This window comes from Tamandua tetradactyla, chromosome 5 (assembly GCF_023851605.1).
Source record: "Tamandua tetradactyla isolate mTamTet1 chromosome 5, mTamTet1.pri, whole genome shotgun sequence".
Taxonomy (NCBI): domain Eukaryota; kingdom Metazoa; phylum Chordata; class Mammalia; order Pilosa; family Myrmecophagidae; genus Tamandua; species Tamandua tetradactyla.
The window spans coordinates 18,570,862-18,590,968 of NC_135331.1; the positions used below are offsets into that span (position 1 = coordinate 18,570,862).

The 20,107-nt window shown below is 35.9% G+C and overlaps 1 protein-coding gene and 1 pseudogene across 3 annotated transcripts in view; both read right to left on the reverse strand.

Annotated features, from left to right (window-relative positions):
- TAOK3 (TAO kinase 3) overlaps positions 1-20,107 on the reverse strand; it is a 225,871-nt gene that overhangs the window by 115,710 nt on the left and 90,054 nt on the right. The window lies entirely within an intron of this gene.
- On the reverse strand, positions 2,037-12,840 carry LOC143683689 (bifunctional phosphoribosylaminoimidazole carboxylase/phosphoribosylaminoimidazole succinocarboxamide synthetase pseudogene; annotated as a pseudogene).

A 20,107-nucleotide genomic window follows, 5' to 3' on the forward strand; every position in this document is an offset into this window, starting at 1 on the left:
GAGGTTCTAGCCAGAGCAATTAGACAAGAAAAAGAAATACAAGGCATCAAAATTGGAAAGGAAGAAGTAAAACTATTACTGTTTGCAGACGATATGATACTATACATCGAAAACCCGGAAAATCCACAACAAAACTACTAGAGCTAATAAATGAGTACAGCAAAGTAGCAGGTTACAAGATCAACATTCAAAAATCTGTAGCATTTCTATACACTAGTAATGAACAAGCTGAGGGGGAAATCAAGAAACGAGTCTCATTTACAATTGCAACTAAAAGAATAAAATACCTAGTAATAAATTTAACTAAAGAGACAAAAAACCTATATAAAGAAAACTACAAAAACCTGTTAAACGAAATCACAGTAGACCTAAATAGATGGAAGGGCATACCGTGTTCATGGATTGGAAGACTAAATATAGTTAAGATGTCAATCCTACCTAAATTGATGTACAGATTCAATGCAATACCAATCAAAATCCCAAGAACTTATTTTTCAGAAATAGAAAAACCAATAAGCAAATTTATCTGGAAGGGCAGGGTGCCCCGAATTGCTAAAAGTATCTTGAGGAAAAAAAACGAAGCTGGAGGTCTCGCGCTGCCTGACTTTAAGGCATATTATGAAGACACACTGGTCAAAAAAGCATGGTATTGGCATAAAGATAGATATATCAACCAATGGAATCGAATAGAGTGCTCAGATATAGACCCTCTCCTCTATGGACATTTGATCTTTGATAAGGCAGTCAAGCCAAGTCACCTGGGACAGAACAGTCTCTTCAATAAATGGTGCCTAGAGAGTTGGATATCCATATGCAAAAGAATGAAAGAAGACCCGTATCTCATACCCTATACAAAAGTTAACTCAAAATGGATCAAAGATCTAAACATTAGGTCTAAGACCATAAAACAGGTAGAGGAAAATGTAGGGAGATATCTTATGAATCTTACAATTGGAGGCAGTTTTATGGACCTTAAACCTAAAGCAAGAGCACTGAAGAAGGAAATAAATAAATGGGAGCTCCTCAAAATTAAACACTTTTGTACATCAAAGAACTTCATCAAGAAAGTAGAAAGACAGCCTACACAATGGGAGACAATATTTGGGAATGACATATCAGATAAAGGTCTAGTATCCAGAATTTATAAAGAGATTGTTCAACTCAACAACAAAAAGACAGCCAACCCAATTACAAAATGGGAAAAAGACTTGAACAGACACCTCTCAGAAGAGGAAATACAAATGGCTAAAAGGCACATGAAGAGATGCTCAATGTCCCTGGCCATTAGAGAAAGGCAAATCAAAACCACAATGAGATATCATCTCACACCCACCAGAATGGCCATTATCAACAAAACAGAAAATGACAAGTGCTGGAGAGGATGCGGAGAAAGAGGCACACTTATCCACTGTTGGTGGGAATGTCAAAGGGTGCAACCACTGTGGAAGGCAGTTTGGCGGTTCCTCAAAAAGCTGAATATAGAATTGCCATACGACCCAGCAATATCTACTCAAAGGACTTAAGGGCAAAGACACAAACGGACATTTGCACACCAATGTTTATAGCAGCATTATTTACAATTGCAAAGAGATGGAAACAGCCGAAATCTCCATCAACAGAAGAGTGGCTAAACAAACTGTGGTATATACATACGATGGAATACTATGCAGCTTTAAGACAGGATAAACTTATGAAGCACGTAATAACATGGATGGACCTAGAGAACATTATGCTGAGTGAGTCTAGCCAAAAACTAAAGGACAAATACTGTATGGTCCCACTGATGTGAACCGACATTCGAGAATAAACTTGGAATATGTCATTGGTAACAGAGTCCATCAGGAGTTAGAAACAGGGTAAGATAATGGGTAATTGGAGCTGAAGGGATACAGACTGTGCAACAGGACTAGATACAAAAACTCAAAAATGGACAGCACAATAATACCTAATTGTTAAGTAATCATGTTAAAACACTGAATGAAGCTGCATCTGAGCTATAGGTTTTTTTTTGTCTGTTTGTCTTTTTTTTTCTTTCCTGTTTTTTTTTTACTGTTATTATTATTTTTATTTTTTTCTCTACATTAACATTCTGTATCTTTTTGTGTTGTTTTTCTAGTTCTTTTCCTAAATCGATGCAAATGTACTAAGAAATGATGATCATGCATCTATGTGATGATGTTAAGAATTACTGATTGCATATGTAGAATGGAATGATTTCTAAATGTTGTGTTAATTTCTTTTTTTTCTTTAATTAATAAAAAAAGGGAAGTGAAGAAATGGAGAGTAGGCTGGGAGGGAGAGCTGAGTTAAGAGAAGGTTTTTGGGGTTTTTGCAGTATGGGAGAAATAAGAACATGTTTGTAGGCTGATAGGAATGATTCAGGAGGAAGAAAAACTAATGTCATAGGGGAAAAAGGAGAACTGCTTGAGCAATATCCTTGGGTGGACCAGAGATGGTGGAATATACTGTATAAGTAAGTAGCTTTAGATAGGAGCATGGATAGTTACTGTGCCAATTTGAAACTGTTATGTACCCCAGAAAAACCATATTTTAACCCTGATTCAGTATTGCTGGGTGGAATCTTTTGATTAAGTTATTTCCAAGGCAACGAGACCCACCCAATTGTGGGTGGGACCTTTTGATTAGGTAGTTTCTATGGAGATGCGTCTCTACTCATTCAAGGTGGGTTGCTTACTGGATTCTTTCATGAGAGAGCCATTTTGGAAAGAGCAAACACAGCCCATGCAGCCAGACACCTTTGTAGATGCAGAAGGAAAATGCCCCTAGGGAAGTCCTTTGAAATGAGAAGCCTGGAGAGAAAGCTAGCAGATATCCCAATGTGCCTTCCCAGCTAACAGAGGTGTTTGAGCCAATGGCCTTTCTTGAATCAAGGCATTTTTCTCTGGATGCCTCAATTTGAACAATTTAATTGGCCTTAGAACTGCAAACTTGCAACTTAATAAATTCCCTTTTTAAAAGCCATTCCATTTCTGGTATATAGCATTCTGGCAGCTTTAGCAAACAAATACAGTTATCTATACCAACCTACTTGCTTTGTAACTTTCAATAAATTACCTAATCCTTTTAAGCCTCAGTTTCCTGAAGATAAAAATAAGTGTTTTAGAGAACTGTTTTGAGGATTGAATAGGAAAACATATATATTGACCCTTGGACTTCCCTAGGGACACTCATTATATGTTAAACTCTAGCTACTTTTTCTTTTCTCTATTTATAGCTTCTACAATGGAACTAAACAATTTGATTTTGTGTATTAATTTCAATTTTTCTTGCTTTTTCAATTATAAACTTCCTGAAGGTGGGAATGCTCTTCTGGTGTAATTCCCTCTAGCATATGGTTCTTGGCTGAAACAGGTCTTCAATAAATATTCACCAAATTTATTTTAAAAATGTTGGAAGAAAACTTTTCCTATGGTATTTACAAATTGACAACAGAATGAATAAATCTGTCTATCGTCTAGCTTCTAGTTCTGTTTGTCAATCTTTTAAAATCTATGCCCACTTTTGATAAGCATAAAAAATTCAAGTCTTTTAAAATAATTAAGTCTTTCAAAACACTGCAGAGAATCTGAGTTATAACTCTCACTCTCTGGGCATTAGGAACGACTGGTTTAGCCTAAAAAAAAAAAAAAAAAAGAAGGAATGGCATAGTTAGAGTAGGCAGCAGTTTATAATATAAAATCTTTAGGTCCCAACTGATTGAGATCCTCTAGAATGCATTGGTATGATACACTGGCAGATGATCAGATCATACTCATGTGTGTATTTATGTGTGTGTGTATGTATATATGATGCAGAAGGGCAGGGTAGAGAAATTGATAAAGTAATGTGGCAAAAGCATAAACACTGACCAATTTGGGTAAAAGTTACCTGGCACTTTTCTGAATTATTCTTTTTTTTTTTTTTTCCAAATAGTAACATTAGAACTTTTTAATAGGGCATTTTTAGTGTTTAAGAAATAAATTTCTTTGATTATGTTATTGACCTAACTGCCCATACATTGAGTGAAAGGGTTTAATCTAAAAATGTCCATGTGGTAATTTCACTACTTATAAAGTAATATATGTACTGATGTTCTACTAATCCATGAATCTATAGAACCATTTATTCAATAAATTTTGTTTTGTTTGATTTAGAATCATCTTGCTTTTTTTTACAGCTAAATTTAGAAATTTGTAGTTTCTCTCCTAAAAAATTGCAACGATGCTCTTATAAACTGCAATCTCTGATTTTCTTGTCAGCCTGCTTCAAGGAAATCCATGTGTTTAATATGCTTGCTCGCAGTTTTGCCCATACCAAATGGTTGTTTAATCCAAATATTTGAGCAGCAAACTAAGCCGAACCTTCTGGAGAAAGTATGGTTGAACAGCCAAGACCACTGGGTAGTCGAAGAGAAGACCACACATCCTGAGCCCCCCAGTCTGGTGTGAGGGGAGGACAGCTGATAACTGGATATGCAGTGTTACCAGACATCACTGGTCCTAAACCATTGTTTCTGCCTGCTACTGCAACAAATACAGTAGGAATACCATCCCCTTCATACTGAGCTTTAATCCTCAGAGTTTCATCTGGTCCTTTATGCGCAGAGGTTACCCGAAGCTCACATGGAATGCCGAAATTCCCACATGCCTTCTTGATTTTTTCACAGTGACCACGATCAGAAGTTGAGCCCATCAATACCACAACCCTGCACTGACTTTCTGATTTCAGAAGCAACTCTACTCTCTCTGCAACCCACTCAAAATTTTTCTTTACCATCTGGAGTCCTTCAGGAGTTACTTCTTTGAGGTCACGATATGACTGTTTGTCTTTCTGTTGGCTTTGATCTCCTGATGGCCAGAGTCTCCAGGAATCATTATCAGTAACATCAGCAAGTACAATTTCTTTGGTGGTTATATCAACACCAAATTCAATCTTCATATCAACCAGTGTACAGTTCTGAGGCATCCAGGATTTTTCCAATATTTCAAAAATTGTCTCTGTAGCATGACTCATGATATCGACTTCAGTTTGGCCTATAACAAGTCCAGCAAAGCAAAATTTTGCAGCAATTAGCTGTTCCTCAGACCACTGTGGATCATTATTGGCATCATCCTTGAAAAACATCTCCACTTTCGGTGGGTAAAACTTATACCCTTCTTTAACACCAGGGTTTCTTTTGCGAAAAGAACCAGTTGCTATTCTTCTACAAACCCATTCAATTGGAATCATTTCACATTGGGGTGCTATGAAAGCTGTCTCCCCACATTTTCTAGTGAAAGCAGTTTTGATACCTGCTTCCTGTAATAGCTGAAAAATACAACTAGTAATTTTATTTGAGATTGCAGCTTTTCCTTCCAAGTGATTCTTTCTAGCTGCATTTCCTGCCGTAATCTGGTCCTTAGACTGCAGGAGGACTTTTCCTGGACTATCCAATAATTCATAGACTTCTTTTGTTTTACCCTCATAGAGCTTTTTTTACCAATGTTCAGTACGTCAGCTGTCGCCATTATTCTGAGTGGGCTGCGGGGAGCGACTGCACTAGAAACAGAGCCAGGAACTTAGAACACAGGAGCGGCAGTCAAACCCAGAGGGTATCCGTAGACGGAGGTCTGAATTATTCTTATAATTATTCCTTATGTTTGAAAAAGAAAAAGAAACAAAAAAGGAATGAGATGAGGGGAGACTGGCACCCACTTCTCTTTAATTAAAATGGTAGCTTAATTTTGACCCTGAGAATGTAACAACAGGTACAAAAGCAGTTTATTTTACCTATAGTACATGGGTGACATTTTTACTGCCATTACGGTTAAGGTATATGCCATTTAATTGTTAGTCATGCATTTAAAAACCTCTACAAAAACTACTGTATTTACAACTAAAAAAAAAAAAGTAAAGAATCAATGTTTCAAACTACTTTTAGCTTACCTCAACTAGCTATATTCAGCAGCCATAATAAACTTAACATACGTAGGCAGAACTGGGTCATTATATATTAATATGAATTTAAAAAAATTTATTGTAGTAACACATACACAACACAGAATTTCCCATCTTAACCACTTTCATATGTACTAGTATGGATTCTAAACAACTGTAATACAGGAGGCAAAAGTGACCACTGAATAAAGCCACACCTCTGTTTGATTAGTGGTCCTTTTAGAAAAACAGGCAAAACAACAACTAACCGATTTGATTGTTTTTATGTGGGACATGCATTCTTCTCTTTGCCACAGCTTCTACTTCTCTGGTCTTAAAGACTGAAGCTTAACACCTTTTTACTTTATATCTTTAGTTCTGAGTTTGCTACCTCTGGAAAGAGTTCTTCTTTTTTTGTGACTGATAATTTTTAAAAGGATGCATATCGGCCTTAGTTACACCAGAAGAGTATAACTGTCTTGAGAAGTAGAATGGAAGGTGAAGGGATTCAGAGAAAGGGTTTTTGAAACCTCAGATACCAGTCATTGCCTACAAACGGAGATGTCATATTATGACAACTAGTAATTAAAGGTCATAACATTAAATTCTGTTATTTCCTTAATTTACTGACCACATTCCATATCATTCTCTGCCCTGTTTAACCACATGTAACTACAATGGCTTTTTTCCATCCCTCAGAGCTTCAAGGGTTGCTCCTCTTGCTTTTAGATCTCTGCTCAAATGTCACTGCCTCAGAGAGGCCTTTCCCAAATCACCTTTATCTAAAGTGGCTTTTCTCCCTCTCAGTAATTAACTATTCTTTTTTCTTTTCATCACAGTATTTAAATCTGAAATTATTTTATTTATACATTTGTTTATATTTTTGTTATCCCTCTCCTGTCAGTCTCATTCACTGCTATATTCCCTGGTATATAATAGAAACTCAACAAATATTGGTTAAAAGAACAATAGGACATATCCAAAATTATGTCCTTGTATTGAATCCAAGGACATGGTAAAAAATAATCTGCAAAATCTTGCTATGAATCCAAAAGAACTAGTATCAGATAAGCCACAGTTTCTAAAGTATACACAAAAAATGTAATTATATTCAGGAGCGTGGATAACACAGTTGGTAATGCCAGGTCATATGTCCAAATATAAAGTGCTTTCTATTTTAACCCAGACTATTTCTCAGAAAAGAGGGAGTCACTTTACATCTCAGTCCTTACAAAGTCTCATATTCTACTGTGACTTCCCAATTTCTTTTGAACAATAAAATACTAATTACTCTGAAATGACCCAGTTAATGCTAATTTTGGATGCTTATAGAGGTCATTACAAACAGAGGTTTAGTAATTATTGAGGTATCACCTCCAAACTACAAGCACTAGGTCAGTACTTCACAAACTTTAATGTGCATTTTAATCACCTGGCTATCTCCTTAAAATGCAGATTCTGAGTCCAGAGGTTTGAGGCCAGAAATTCTGCATTTCTAACAAACTTCAGGGTGATGCTAATCCATGGACTATACTTTGAACTGCAAAAAGGAGTTGTGAACAAGGTTTTGAAGGTCACTTTAAAAGCAAAACTTTAAGTGTTACACTGTGAAGCTCACTGTGAAAAGCACAGTGCAATAAGTATAGAGGGGGAAAACCCTACTTGACCTAATGTTGTGTGAATAGATCCTTGCTGTTTGAGTCAAATTCCTGTGACAGCAGCATCATAAGATTCAAAGATGCTGGACAGAGCGAAGATGATGTGCTCTGGAAAAAAGAGTGGTAGAAGACTAAAAACGAAACAATAACAATGACAAGACATCAATGTTGAAGATATACATGGAGAAAACAGAAAATAAAATCGCTTCATGAAATGAGTGAAAAATACAATATCTCTAAATTAATACAGCATATTCTAAATATTTGACTTTTTCATCTACATTCCTAGAATAGCATATTTTGTAATTACAAGTACAATGTTCTTCTTGGAAGCTAATTTTTGCAGAGATCTAGAAATAATTTTATTAAAGAATAAAAGCCCACTTATCTCATACAGACATTTGGAATGAAGGGATGTGAAGTAAAAAGGGCACGTGGAATGATGTGCAAAAACAAATACTTTACAGCAAGAAGAAATGTGATGCTAAAGTCTAAGACTAGGCCCTGTAGGTCAAAACAGAAATATGAGATATAAATAATATCTTACTTTACAAAGCACTTCACAATGTTTTCAGATTATATTCTCATTCTCTAGGTGTATTTTTTAATACACTTACATTATCTCTGAGAAGTAGTTTGACCATTTATTTCACTGTTGAATAACACATGATGGCTCAGAAAAGTGAAAAGACTTGCCTAGGTCACACAATCAAACCATGATATATATTTATTTATTTACTGAAAAGCATTTCAGGCAGTTGAATGCTGCAAAGTGGTTACATAAAAATATAACCACTAATTTTATCCTCCTCCTTAGAATAATTGAATAAATCGAAGTCCATGTTTATAAAACTAGTTTTTTGTCCCCAAGGCAATGCCTTTCATCCGAATCCACTATTTAAATTTAATTAAATTAAAAAAGGAACATGAATTCATTTAAAACTGCATCGTTCTTCATCTCCCAATAATTCAAATAATTTCATTTTACTCACCTACATTGAAGCATTAAGGTTAGAAATGGAGCATTAATTTCAGTGGACAATTTTACAAGTCAAAAAATGTTTTATTCTTCTTTAAAATCTTGTCAGTAGGTCATTAACCCATTCTATAATTTTAAAAGTTACATCGTTCCTAAGTCCTTTTAAAGACTGTAGAGTTAAAAAAAATGATATAAAACTGAAAAGATAATTAAACAAAAAAGAGAATCCTTCAAATAAACAAAGCACTAAAATATCCCTATAAGTTCGAAGAATCATTCACTTGTTTCAGGACTGTTTTTTTATCCCTTAGTACATACGTAAACCTCTCTCATATATTTAATACAAAACCCAAACAGATTCACACAACCTTTTGCTTTTGACAGTTGCCTTGAGATCAGAACATAGTACCTGTAAACAAAAATCAATAACTCATAATGACAAATTTAAAAAGTCACAAAAATGTGTGTTGAGGTGTGTCATGGTTAGGGACAGGTGTCGACTTGGCCAAGTTGTGGTACCTGTTCATCTGATTGGGCAAGTGCTGGCCTGTCTGTTGCAATGAGGACATGTCATAGGATTAGGTCATGATCACGTCAGCTACATCCACAGCTGATTCCATTTGTAATCAGCCAAAGGGGAGTGTCTTCTGCAATTAGTGATGCTAAATGCAATCATGGGAAGCCTTTTAAGGAGGACTCAGAGGAGACAGGTTGCATTCCTGCTTTGGCTGGTGAGCCTCTCCCGTGGAGTTCATCCAGGCCATCCATTGGAGTCATCGGCTTCGCAGCCTGCCCTGTGGATTTTGGACTCTGCGTTCCTACGGTCACGTGAGACACTTTCATAAATTTTATATTTGCAAGTGTTCCCTGTTGATTCTGTTTCTCTAGAGAACCCTAACTAATACAAGGTGCTTTTTTTGTAGGTACTTGAGTACTCATAATTTTGTGAACCATTATTAATGGAGTTCTATTTGTTTTCAGCTTAAATTATCAAATGTCATTTTCAAAAAATTATTTTTCTTTGTGGCTGACAATTGAAAATATTTGTAAAGCAAAACAGTTATGATATACATTTATTCCTTCAAGTTTCTATTCAGGGAGTCAAGCTGCTCTGATAGAGCTCAATTTGGGGTAAGAGTATTTTTTGCTTTCTTTGATATCCATCCCCTTAACCCTGTAATTAAAGCTTAATATGTACAAATAAAACAAGACTACTGTGCAAGAGCCATTTCTTGACAGTTTGAATAGCTTCTGTGCTAAGTCTGGAATATCAACTGGGAAACATTTTAAGAACTCTCAAGGCCATTCCTTTGCGGATAAGAAAATGTAAAGAAACGCTTTAGAACTATTTTCTGCCTGTCTTACAAGATGAATCACAATGGGTATATGGGCATAAGCTAGGTCACAGTAAGTTTTTAAAAAATATTTTCATTGAGAAATCTTCACACACATATATTCCATACATGGTGTATAACCAGTGGGTCATAATATCATCGCATAGTTGTATATTCATCACCATAATCATTTTTTTAGAATATTTACATCACTCCAGAAAAAGAAATAAAAAGAAAAAAAGGAAAAACTCATACATACCACACACTTTCTCCCTCCCTCTCATTAATCATGAGTATTTCCATCTATCCAACTTATTTTTCCTTTTGTCCCCCCTATTATTAATTTATCCTTTTATCCATTTTTTTTTTACTCATCTGTCCACAAAAGAAGCATCAGACACAAGGTTTTGACAAACAGTTACACTGTAAAAGTTTTATCTTTATACAATGGTCTTCAAGAATCAAGGCTACTGGAACACAGTTCAACAGTTTCAGGTACTTCCCTCCAGCCACTCCAATACACCATAAACTAAAAAGGGATACCTACATAATGCCTAGGAATAACCTCTAGGATAACCTCTTGACTCTTTTGGTCAAGAAGTCTTTCTCAATCCCCTGATGCTGGATCCTAGCTCATCTTTGGATTTCTGTCCCACATTGAGAGGGAGACTTACATCCCTGGAAGTCATAATCCACATAGAAGGGAGGGTAGTAAATATACCTGCCAAGTTGGTTTAGAGAGAGAGCCCACATCTGAGCAATAAAAGACGTTCTTTGGGGGTGACTCTTAGTCCTAATTTTAAATAGGCTTAGTCTGTTCTTTGCAGGAATAAATTTCATAGGGGCAAACCCCAAGATCCTGGGGCTTTGACTATTGATTTGTTTGTCCCTCATGGTAAGTTTTTAAAATACCAATGTCAGGGATTGCTTTAGTAATATGCATATGACCCATTTCTGCCCAATGGAACCTCAGGGGACATCTGCTCAAGACTTCTGGATATGCCACTTAGCAAAAACAGAATCATTCCTAATTAGGAAGAATGAGTAAGTTAATATTTGATAATATTTACCATTTATCAAACACGTAGGATTCTTGAAAGCGCTGATCTGCATTTTCTGCACATATCAGCCATTCAATGAATTTTCTGCACATATCAGCCATTCAATGAATGCTAGATAAATGAATAAATAAAAGAACTATTCAATTCAATGCCAGTGCCAATACTTTGAAAGATTCTGTATTATAAAGCAACATGGACCAGAGTTTCTCTTAATTATGACATCCTCTCAAGACCTTAAGAGAATAGAGCACAATTTTTTCTACAAATGAAAATCTCATGATCACAAATATCTGGACACAGTGTTGGCTGAGATTTTAAGGGAAGATGAGTGGACCCATGTTCTATTATCAATGATACTGTCTTTGAATACCACCAGTTCTAGGTTATCTCAATGGCAAGCCAATCTACCAGAGAAACAAAGGTCTTATCCAAGCAAATAAAAGAACACATCCAGGACTGGGAAAGGGATATAGAAAGTATTGGACACCATTATTATTCCTTTTCTGATTTCCTTTCACTTATTCCTTCACTCAAAAGAAAAGTCGGTCCCTGTTTACAACTTCAGCATCTACAGATTAATAATATATATACAATCTTTTTTTTTTTTTTACATGGACAGGCACCGGGAATCGAACCTGGGTCCTCTGGCATGGCAGGCAAGCATTCTTGCTTGCTAAGCCACTGTGGCCTGCCCAGTAAGATATATATATAAATTTTTTATTAATTAAAAAAAATTACAAGAAACACAAACATTCCCAACACATACACTCAGCAATTCACAATAGAATCACATACTTGCATGTTCATCATCATGATCATTTTCCAGAAAATTAGCATCAATTCAGAAAAAGAAATAAAAAGACAACAGAAAAATATAACAAACAGAAAAAAAAAATTTACATGCCACACCCCTTACTGATCCCTTTCATTGATCACTAGCATTTCAAACTAAATCTATTTTAACATTTGTTTCCCCCATTATTTATTTTTATTCCATATGCTCCTCTCATCTGTTGACAAGGTAGATAAAAGGAGCATCAGACACAAGGTTTTCACAATCACACAGTCACATTGTGAAAGCTATATCATTATACAATCATCATCAAGAAACATGGCTACTGGAACACAGCTCTACATTTTCAGGCAGTTCCCTCCAGCCTCTCCATTACATCTTAGATAACAAGGTGATATCTATTTCATGCATAAGAATAACCTTCAGGATAACCTCTCGACTCTGGAATCTCTCAGCTATTGACACTTTGTCTCATTTCACTCTTCCCCCTTTTGGTTGAGAAGGTTTTCTCAATCCCTTGATGCTGGGTCTCAGCTCATTCTAGAGTTTTTCTCAATCCCTTGATGCTGAATCTCAGCTCATTCTGGGATTTCTGTCCCACGCTGCCAGGAAGATCCACACCCCTGGTAGTCATGTCCCACATAGACAGGGGGAGGGTCCTGTTTTTTAATCCATTCTGCCAGACTATGTCTTTTGATTGGAGAGTTTGATCCACTAACTTCAGTGTTATTACTGCATGGGTAGTACTTTCTTCTACTATTTTGCCTTCTGGATTTTATATGTCACATCTAATTTTCCTTCTTTTTACCTTTACTCATAGTTATCCTTTCTACACTCTTCTCCACATCTCCCTCTTCTGTCTTTGTATCTGTCTCTAGTGTTCCCTTTAGTATTTCTTGCAGAGCTGGTCTCTTGGTCACAAATTCTCTCAGTGATTTTTTGTCTGAAAATGTTTTAATTTCTCCCTCATTTTTGAAGGACAATTTTGCTGGATATAGAATCCTTGGTTGGCAGTTTTTCTCTTTTAATAATTTAAATATATTATCCCACTGTCTTCTCGCCTCCATGGTTTCTGCTGAGAGATCTGTGCATAGTCTTATTGGGCTTCCCTTGTATGTGATGGATTGCTTTTCTCTTGCTGCTTTCAAGATCCTCTCTTTCTCTTTGACCTCTGACATTCTGATTATTAAATGTCTTGGAGTATGTCTATTTGGATCTATTCTCTTTGGGGTATGCTGCACTTCTTGCATCTGTAGTTTTAAGTCTTTCATAAGAGTTGGGAAATTTTCAGTGATAATTTCCTCCATTAGTTTTTCTCCTCCTTTTCCCTTCTCTTTTCCTTCTGGGACACCCACAACATGTATATTTGTGCGCTTCATATTGTCTTTCAATTCCCTGAGTCCCTGCTCATATTTTTCCATTTTTTTCCCTATAGTTTCTGTTTCTTGTCGGAATTTAGATGTTCTGTCCTTCAGTTCAGAAATCCTATGCTCTGTCTCTCGAAATCTACCATTGTAGGTTTCCATTGTTTTTTTCATCTCTTCTAGTGTGTCTTTCATTCCCATAAGTTCTGTGATTTGTTTTTTCAGACTTTCAGTTTCTTCTTTTTGTCCTTTCCTTGCCTTCTTTATATCCTCCCTCAATTCGTTGATTTGGTTTTTGATGAGGTTTTCCATGTCTGTTCGTATTGTTTCTACTCCTGTATGTCATTTGAATTGTTGGTTTGTTCCTTTGACTGGGCCATATCTTCAATTTTCCTAGCATGATTTGCTATTTTTTGCTGGTGTCTAGGCATTTAATTATCTTAGTTAGTTTATTCTGGAGATTGCTTTCACTTCTTTTATCTAAGGTTTTCTTGCTGGATGAATTTGTTGTCTATCTGTTCTTTGACATTCTGTTCAGCTTTATCTGGACCTTTAGCTTAAGTTTTGTTTAACAGAGGAGAAAATTTCAGTTCTTGTTTTCTTGTTTCTTGCCCTGCTTGTGTGGTACCTTTCCCCCACACACACTTAGGAGGGTCTACTTAGATATTATAGACCCAAGCCAGATTTTCCCAGACCAAACTGGCCTCCTATCAGGAGGAAAGAGTCATCTGCATCGGTTTTCCCTGAGAGTGAGACCCAGCAGGTTGAAAGACTTTCCTGTGAAGTTTCTGGACTCTATTTTTCTTATCCTGTCCAGTATGTGGTGCTTGTCTGACTGCAGGTCCCACCAGCATAAGATGATGTGGTACCTTTAACTCTGGCAGACTCTCCCTGCTGGGGGCATGGTGGAGACAGGAGAAGTTGTAAGCTGGTTTTAATGGCTTCAAAATACCAAGCCCTGGTGTCTGAATTCCTTGATGGAGGGATTCCACCTGGGTGGGGCTTCACCCCTCCCCTGGGGAAGGTACAGGCTCCAGATAAGCCCCCAAAAGAGCTCACTTCTGCCTATGCCTGGGGCAGTTGCAGCCTGAAAAGTCCTGCCACTCTATCCAGAGGCAGTCAAGCCTTTGTAGATACACAGCCACAAAAACCTCTGTTTTCTTCTTTTTTTCCCCCCCTTTTTCTGTCAGTCCTGCCCCCTTGGCTCCGGAGCAAAAATGAGCAACCTCTGCTTTGATCAGGTTCACCTAAGCTGGGGGTCTATTTTTAGTAGTCAGAATTTGTTAATTAGTTCCATATTTGGCATTTGATTGTACCTGGTCCCTGCTGCTGGTAAAGTCCTTTCCTTTCCCCTCTGGGAAGTGGCCTGTGGGGGAGGGGCACCGGCCGCTGCAGCTTTGGGAACTCACGGTTTGGGGGGGGTGCTCACAGTGGGTCCAACTGGTCCAGACTGGGATATAATGTGTGCCTGGTCACTGACGTGGCCCCAGGAGCTGTTCTGTACTGTTTCTGGTTATTTAGTAGTTATTCTGGATGAGGAACTAAAATGCGCATGTTGTTAAGCCGCCATCTTGACCCCCAATAATATATTTTTAATGAAAGATGTATTATGAACCCTAACCACCCTTCTTAAAATTGCAACAGCTCCCCTCCCTCATCATCCTTCTATTTTTCTTCTTAGCATTTGTCACTTTCTAATACACTACATAATTATTTTCTGTCTCCCCCTTCCGGAATAGAAATTCTTTAAGTGCAGGTTTTGTTCACGGTTGCATCTCCAATGTCCAAAACAATGTTTGACAGATAGTAGGTGTGCCAAAAATAAAGAAAATTGCTGAAAGACTGAATAAATCAATAAATTCCATTACAACAAAACAATGTCAAGCTTCCACGAAATCTTGTGTCATTTCACCTATTGTGTCCACTTTCACCTATGTGTCATTTTTCATTTGATGATGTTACTTTACAAATTTCATATTATGTCATAAGAACTAGATTATCTCAGTTAGAGTGTAATTTTTTTGAAGATGGACTCCATTATTATTTTGTATGCTGTATGGCAGGGGTCACAATTCATTCTTTTTCCATATGAGTATCCCTTTATTGCAGCACCATTTGTTGAATTTTTTTGTTTGGTTTGTTTTTAGTTTGTTTGCTTGGGAAGTGCATGGGTATATATTATTTTTTAATTATTTCATGATTACTGCCACATTAACAATGCAAGTTAATAAATATAGTATAGTAATTCTCTTTACACCCCTGGTTCTGTCCTTCTATTTGCCACCTAATGCCAACCCCACTTTGCTGAAGAGGGTTTGGCACTATTTCAGCTACAACATTCTCTTCACTAGTTTGTTATAAAGTGATTGAACGGACTATAGTTTTAAGTTGTTGAAGTAGCAGGCAGTGTTTTCAAAAGAAATTCTTTTATAAATTCCATTATAATAAAATAGTTCAGGGACTTAGCTGACAGAACTTCATTTCATTCACTGAAACACAAACTTTACTAAAGAAAGCTAAACAGAACTTTCTCATTTATTTTTGCTCTCCAAAGTTTCACGTTTGTTGATATTTCTCATACTAAGCAGATAACATAGGTTGTTTAGAGTAAGCTGACTACAAAATAGAGTAATAATTTAAAAAAAGAGGTCTTCATCACTTGGCCTTGAATTATTAATTGCCTCTTCCTAGGCTTCTTGGTATGGTATTTGATTATTTCGTCATAATTCAGGTTAGGATATTATCATTATTTATATTTACAAGTATGAAACTCCTTAAATATTCTTCAATAAATCTGTTTGGTTGCCATGTTCTCTAAAAAAGAACACAATCTGAAGACAACATTAAAATATATCTCTAATAAATATAGCCTGCACTTCTTGAAGGTTTTTGATTTTTGAGTATCATATAACATGCACTGCAGTTTCTTTTTGTTTGTGGCATTTTCACAATTTGTTCAATGTTTTCAACTCTTGATGTGTAATATCTTCAAGAAAATTATGCTTATAGGGATTTTAATAATTTCCATTAGATGTCACAAAATAATGGCCATTTACTTCTTATTTTTAGTTGATACGAGGCATATGACAAAACTAATAAGAATGTGACACCTGGGGTTAGAAAGGCAAGTATTTACATTCTACTCTTCTTCCTCCTGGTATGATATCCAACCCACTACTTGGAAATGGCAACGATGGTTAAGGGCATATGGTTTTAAATTAATGCAGAACTGGGTTCAAATCTCAGGTTTGTTCCTATGACTATTCATATGACCATGGACAAGTTTCAAAACTCTCCAATGTTCAGTTTCCTTATCTGTAAAATGAACATAATAATGTATGCAATTTCAAGGATTGCACAGTGTGAGGATTTTATAAGATGGTACATGTAAAGTTTTAAACAAGGTGCCTGGCACAGAGCAGGCATTCAATAAACTTTATCTATTATACTATTAATAACTGAAATATTAAATGTGCTAATCCATGCAGAGCATATGCATGAATTACAAAGTACTTAACTGTCAAAAATATATGTCAGAAATTAGACTCAGTAGTCATTTAATTTTTCCCCTCCTGCTGCTGTGGATATTGTAATAACATTTATTCTTCTATTAAAAATAAGGATTATATTAGTCTTCTTCCTTGAGTGATGCTTAAGTTGCTATAGGAGTCACTTATAAGATATTTTCAAGAGGTTTCGGGATCCTGTTTCATTGTTTGAATTGAATTTTGATTATTCTGCCCCCTAAATTATCAATAACTTTAATTATATCAATACTTTATTTAAAATTTTAATCTTGACTTATTTTGCTTTTAAGGATTGTGACTGGATATGAATTTTTCACAATTTTTATCATACATGCTTCCCTCAAATCCTTGAGTTTAGAGTTAACATGGATCAGCTGTTACTTTTATTTGCTGGACACTAACGTTCATTATAAACATAATATTATTTTTAAAATATTTTACATATCATACTTTGGACTTAACCATGTCATTGTGAACCAGATAAAGTAAACTTAACATTAAACTTTTGCTCTCATGGTTTGTTCTAGATCAGTGCCTTCAAATAGAATGTTCTGTGATAATGAAAATAGTCTACAGTTGTGCTGTGCAAAATAGTAATCACTATTAAGTACTTGAAATGAAGCACATACAACCAAGAACCAAATTTGTAACTGTGTTGAATTTTAAATTTACATAGTTACAGAGCTAGCAACTACCATATTAGTACAGTTGTAGATAATCAAAAAACAATTGGTATTTATGATAAAATTGAATCAATGATTCTCATAACTAAACTGTATATGTTGTATCATTGCCTCAGGAATTGCTGGCATATCTAATTAGGCAAGAAGTAATAAATTTTTCAGCACTGTTTTGCCACTTTATGAATCAACTTTTATTCCTTCCAGAAAGCTTTTAAATAATTTGCTTTTTGTTTTGCAAAGATCTAAAATTCAACCAGAATTTTAAGTCTGACGTTAGACTCCCAAGGGAATCCAATTGTTGTTCTTGGCCAAATCTCTGCAGAATGACTGTATTGTCATCTATGCCATCATCTTTCTACCCAACTAGTAATGATGAGCCAGCTCCTTGCCTTACTGCCTTTGTCTTAAATAGGATTCAAAGAGAATCAAATTTTGGGAAGAGGAACTGCTATGTTCATTTATCATGAAGCAAGGGGAAGGGTAAGATTGCATGTGTATGTGCTTTCATAGGACCTACAGAAGCAGGTGTGGCTATTCCTTCTAGTCTAAACAGCTTTTTTAAAAAAGCTGCCAGGCATTATTTACAGTTGCCAAGAGATGGAAACAGCCCAAATGTCCATCAATAGACGAGTGGCTAAACAAGCTGTGGTATACGCATATGATGGAATATTATGCAGCTGTAAGACAGAACAAAGCTATGAAGTATGTAACAACATGGATGGACCTTGAGGACATTACACTAAGTGAGATTAGCCAGAAACAAAAGGACAAATACTGTATGGTCTAACTGAAATGAACTAACATTAGTGAATGAATTTGGAGAATTTTAGCTAAGAACAGAGACCTTTAGGAGAGAGAAATAGGGTAGATATTGGGTAATAGGAGCTGAAGAGGTACAGATTGTGCAACAGGACTGACTGAAAAAATTTAGAAATGGATAGCACAGTACTACCTAACTGTAATACAATAATGTTAGTACACTGAATGTGAGAATGATAGAGTGAGGAGGGCTCAGAGCACCAATGAAATCAGAAGGAAAGATAGATGATAAAGACTGAGACAGTATAATCTAGGAATGCCTAGAGTGCACAATGATAGTGGCTAAATGTACAAATTCAAAAATGTTTTTGCATGAGGTCAATATTGCAGGGTGTTGAAAATAGATGTTACTTCATATTTTAAAACTTTAACTTACATGTTTAAGACTGAAGCAAAAAAATGTTTATTTGGTACAAAATTTATAATTTGACTGGTGCATTTCCTAATATAACATATGTGGGCAGTTTAATTGAAAAACATAAGTACATGGAACCTTGAGTAGGGCTTGAGATTTTGTAAGTTTGCCCAGAGTGATGCCCCGATAAATAGGAGTGATTTGAATAGTGAATAAAAAAGTGTTTGCAAAGTCCCCTTGGTGGAATGGCGAGAAAGGGGGAAAATTCAACTTCCCCATGTGGAGAATTCCTGATATTCTCACAAGCAGTGGGGACAACCAAACAATAGGCTGAGCCCCCAGTCTTGGGGTTTGTTCATATGAAACTTAACCCTGCAAAGGATAGGCTAAGCCTACTTAAAATTAGACCTAAGAGAATCTCTTTTGTTGCTCAGATGTGGGCTTTATCAGCCATGACAAGTAAACTCACTGCCCTGCCCCTCTCTGCATGGAACATGACTCCCAGGGGTGTAAACCTTCCTAGCAATGTGGGACAGAAATCCTAGAATAAGCCGGGACTCAGCATCAAAGAAATGAGAAAAACCTTCTCAGCCAAAAGGGGGAAGAGAGAAATGAGACAAAACAAAGTGTCAATGGCTGAGAGATTCCAAACAGAGTCGAGAGGTTATCCTTGTGGTTATTCTTATGCATTATATAGATATCACCTTTTTAGTTAAGTGATATTGGAGAGGCTGGAGGGAAATGCCTCAAAATGTAGAGCTGTGTTCCAGTAGCCATGTTTCTTGTAGATGATTGTATAATAATATAGCTTTCACAATGTGACTGTGATTACGAAAACCTTGTGTTTGATGCTCCTTTTTCTAAAGTATGGACAGATAAGTAAAACATATGGATTAAAAATAAATAAATAATAGGGGGAACAAATGTTAAAAATAAATTTAGTAGATTGAAATGATAGTGATCAATGAAAGGGAGTGATAAGGGGTATAGAGAAAATAGGGGAAACAAAGACTTAAATATATTGGAGAGATGGAAATACTAGCAGTCAATGAGAGGGAGGAGTAAGAGGTATGGTATATGTAAGTTCTTTATTTTTTCTTTTTACTTCTTTTTCTGAACTGATGCAAATTTTCTAAGAAATGATCATGGTGATGAATATACAACTATGTGATGACATTGTGAGTTACTGATTATATACCAAGAATGGAATGATCATATGTTAAGAATGTTCACGTTTTGTATGTTGTTATGTTTTAAAAAAATGATCACATTGTTATTTTAAAACTTGTTTTGAAATAAACAGTAAAACCATGAGATTTTGAAACTGCAAAAAAAAAAAAAAAAAAAAAGCTGCCAGGATCAAGTTCTGCCCCTTTTTACATTTTAAGAATAATAACACCATTAAAAACTTACATCACATAAAGCGCTTCCACATACCTCATCACATTCAATTATTTTAACATCCTCCTAAGATAGGAAGATCAGTTACTATTGCAATATTTTATGAGTGGCAGAGTTAGAACCTAAGCCCAGGTCATCTAATTTCAAGTTTAGCAAGTTTTCTAGTATAGGAATACTACATGGCATGCTTAAGAGCCAAAAATGGCTCTGTGAAAAA